At 46.5% G+C, this 4163-nt stretch overlaps 1 pseudogene; it reads right to left on the bottom strand.

The window, feature by feature from the left end:
- Positions 1-1705: 1705 nt before the first annotated feature.
- On the bottom strand, positions 1706-2959 carry LOC108528897 (keratin, type I cytoskeletal 18 pseudogene; annotated as a pseudogene).
- Between the last annotated feature and the right edge of the window lie 1204 nt (positions 2960-4163).

Raw genomic sequence — 4163 nt, 5'->3', positions numbered from 1 at the left:
CCACAGACACAGGTTCATGTTAACACATCTGTTTCACTAACACAAGAGTGAGGCCGGGTCTGGTGGCTCACGCCTGTAATCCCAGCACTTTGGGAGGCCGAGGCAGGCAGATTGCCTGAGCTCAGGAATTTGAGATCAGCCTGAGCAACAAGGCAAAACCCCGTCTCTACAAAAAATACAAAAATTAGCTAGACATGGTGGCGTGTGCTTATAGTCCCAGCTATGCAGGAGGCTGAGGTAGGAGGATCACCTGAGCCAGGGAAGTCAAGGTTGCAGTGAACCATGATTGTGCAACTGCACTCCAGCCTGGGCAATGGGATTGAGACCGTCTCAAAAAAATATATATATCCAGGTGTGGTGGTACATACCCGTAGTCCCAGCTACTCGGGAGGCTGAGGCAGGAGGATCGCTTGAGCTCAAGGCGTTTGAAGTCAAAGTGAACTGTGATGGCATCACTGCACTACAGCTTGGGTGACAGAGCAAGACAATCTCAAAAAAAAAAAAAAAAAAGTAGGCTGGGGGCAGCAGCTTATGCCTGTAATCTCAGCACTTTGGGAGGCCGAGGTGGGTGAATCACCTGAGGTCAGAAGTGTGAGATCAGCCTGGCCAACATGGTGAAACCTCATCTCTAGTAAAAATACAAAAAATTTAGCTGGACATGGTGGCACGTTCCTGTAATTCCAGCTACTCAGGAGGTCGAGGCAGGAGAATTGCTTGAACCAGAGAGTTGGAGGTTGCAGTGAGCTGACATCATATCACGGCACTCCAGCCTGGCGACAGAGTGACACTCCATCTCAAAAACAAAACAAAACAAAACAAAAAAACCGACAAAAAAATATAAAAATTAGGCAGGCACGGTGGCGGGCGCCTGTAATCCCAGCTACTTGGGAGGCTGAGGCATGAGAATTGCCTGAACCTGGGAGGCAAAGGTCCTGCCACTGCACTCTAGCCTGGGTGACAGAGCGAGATTATGGCCAAAAAAAAAAAAAAATTTAATTGACAAAGATCATATATAGTCAAGGCATACAACATGATGATTTGACATATGTGTCTAGATTTTGTAATGATTATCATAATCAAATTAACACGTTCAACACTACCCTTGCTGTTCAGTAGATCCCTAGAACTTGTTCATCATTTTTTTTTTATTTAGAAGTGGGGGTCTGAGCCAACCTCAGAAATTGTTCATCTTATAGCTGAAAGTTTATATCCTGTGATCAACATCTCTTCATTTCTCCTACTCCTCAGCCTTTGGCAACCATCGTTCTACTCTGCTTCTATGAGTTTGACTTTTTTAGATTCTACAAGTGAAATCATACGTTATGTGTCTTTCTGGGTCTGGCTTATTTAACTTAGCACAATGTCTTCTGCTTTCATCAATGTTGTTGCATATTGCAAGATTTTCTTCTTTCACGTGGCTTGAATAATATCCCATTGTATATATACACACCAAAATGTTCTTCATTCATTCATCCATCCATGGACACTTAGGTTGTTTCCATATCTTGGCTATTGTGAATAATGCTGCAATTAACATGGGAATGCAGATACCTCTTTGAGATACTGATTCCATTTCCTTTGGATATATATTCAGAAGTGGGATTGCTGGATTGTACGGTAGTTCTATTTTTAATTTTTTTTCCCAGTGACCTCTGAACTTTTTATTGGCATCCTGCGCCCCAAAGGATACTCGGCTTCTGCTGGCTCAATGTCTTAGCACTTTGGTGTCGTTGGTCTCAGACACCCCTATGCCGTCCACTATCCTGTGGGTGGTGGTCTTCTGGATGCTTTGGATGGAGTTGCTGCTGTCCAGGGCATCACCAGGATTGAAGCCCTCCCCATCTTCCAGCAGGCGGTGGTAGGCGGCGATCTTAGCCTCCAGCTTGATCTTGATGTTCAGCAGAGCCTCATACTCCTGGGTCTGGTGCTGCCCCTCTGCCCAGGTCTGTGCCAGCTCCAACTCCAGGTGCAGCAGAACCCTGTTGAGCTGCTCCATCTGCATGGCATAGCGGGTCTCTACCTCCCCTCAGGCTGTTCTCCAACCTGGCTTTCAGATTTCTCATTGAGTTCAGGTTGATCTCCAAGGACTGGATTTTACATCTCAGCTCTGTGAGCATCATCTCAGCAGCTCTGATCTCAGCGGACTGCTTGGTGCTCTCCTCAGTCTGCTAGGACCAGTACTTGTCCAGCTCCTCTCAGTTCTTCTGAGCCAACTTGTCGTATTAGGCCTGGATGTCTGCCATGATCTCGGCGAGGTCCTGAGATTTGAGGGCATCTACCTCCACAGTCAACCCAGAGCTGGCAATCTGGGCTTGGAGGTCTTTTACCTCCTCTTTGTGGATTTTCTTCATGAAGAGCAGCTCCTCCTTGAGAGCCTCAATCTCTGCCTCCAGCTGCAGCTGAGCGACATTGGTGTCATCAATGGTCTTACAGAGCCCATGGATGTCACTCTCCACAGACTGGCACATGGCCAGTTCTGTCTCATACTTGACTCTAAAGTCATCAGCAGCAATATGGGCATTGTCAATCTGCAGAATGATGCAGGCACTATCCACGGTACTTGCGAAGATCTGAATCCTCAGGTCCTCAATGGTCTTGAAGTAATGCCCCTAGTCTCTCACCTGGGGTCCCTTCTTCTCCAGATGCTACTGGATTTTGCTCTCCAGCCTCCATTTATCAGTCTGCAAGCTCCTCACTCTGTCCAGGTAGGAGGCCCGATGGTTGTTCAGGCCTTGCATGGTCTTCTTCTGCATATCCCCTATTCCCACCAGGTCCCAGACCCCAAGCCGCCCCAGAAGCTTGTGGAGTGGGACACCGAGATCCGAGAGCCTGAGCCCCTGGCACCTGCATAGACACTGGCCATGCTGCTGACCAGCTGGGCCACGTAGCTGGGCAGCTGGATAGAGCCCAGGGACCAGTAGTTGGTGGAGGAGGTGGTGGAGTGAGTGGTAAAGTTCATGCTATCTGGGAGAAAAGCAAGAGGACAGGACTCAGGTTGTGCCTAGGACCTAATTTATTTTTTCTTTTTTCTTTTTTCTCTTTCTTTTCTTTCTTTCTTTCTTTCTTTCTTTCTTTCTTTCTTTCTTTCTTTCTTTCTTTCTCTCTTTCTCTCTTTCTCTCTTTCTCTCTTTCTCTCTTTCTCTTTCTCTCTTTCTCTCTTTCTCTCTTTCTCTCTTTCTCTTCTTTCTGCCAGAGCTTCACTCTGTTGCCCAGGCTAGAATGCAGTGGCAAGATCTCAATTCACTGCAACCTCTACTTCCCGGGCCGAGCAATCCTCCCACCTCAGCCTCCCGAGTATCTGGGACTATAGGTGTGTGCCACCACACCTGGCTGATTTTTGTATTTTTTTTATAGAGATGGGGTCTCACTGTGTTGCCGAGGCTGGTCTCAAACTCCTGGGCTCAAGCAATCCCCCTGCTTCAGCTTCCCAAAGTGCTGGGACTACAGATATGAGCCACCACACCTGGCCCTATTTTTAACTTTTGAGAAACTTCCATACTCTTTTTCATAATGGCTGTGCCGACTTACGTTCCCACCAACAATATACAGAAGTTCTTTTTTCTCCACACCCTTACCGAAATTTCATGTTCCTTGTCTTTCTGATAACCATTCTAACAGGTGTGAGGCAATACTTCGTTGGACTTTTGACTTGCATTTCTCTGACAATGAGTGCTGTTGAGCACTTTTTCATGTGCCTTTTGGCCATTTGTATGGCTTCTTTGGAAAAAGCTATATTCAAGATCTTTTGCCCTTTTAAAAAATTGGGTTATCTGTGGCCAGGCGCAGTGGCTGATGCCTGTAATCCCAGCACTTTGGGAGGCTGAGACAGGTGGATAACCTGAGGTCACGAGTTTGAGACCAACCTGGCCAACACGGTGAAACGCTGTCTCTACTAAAAATTCAAAAAATTAACCGGGTGTGGTGGCGGGCACCTGTAATCCCAGCTACTCGAGAGGCTGAGGCAGGAGAATCGCTTGAACCCAGGAGATGGAGGTTGCAGTGAGCGGAGATCTCGCCATTGTACTCCAGCCTGAGCAACAGAACGAGACTCTGTCTCAAAAAAATAATAATAATAATTTTAAAATTTGGTTATTTGGCTTTTGCTGGTGAGTTGTATGAGCTTCTTATTTTCTTTATATAACTTTTTTTTTTTTTTTTTTTTT

Source organism: Rhinopithecus bieti, unplaced genomic scaffold (genome assembly GCF_001698545.2).
Source record: "Rhinopithecus bieti isolate Rb0 unplaced genomic scaffold, ASM169854v2 scaffold_5216, whole genome shotgun sequence".
Lineage (NCBI taxonomy): Eukaryota > Metazoa > Chordata > Mammalia > Primates > Cercopithecidae > Rhinopithecus > Rhinopithecus bieti.
Note: the sequence above shows the minus strand (reverse complement) of the source record. Positions and strands in the feature narration are given on the sequence as shown.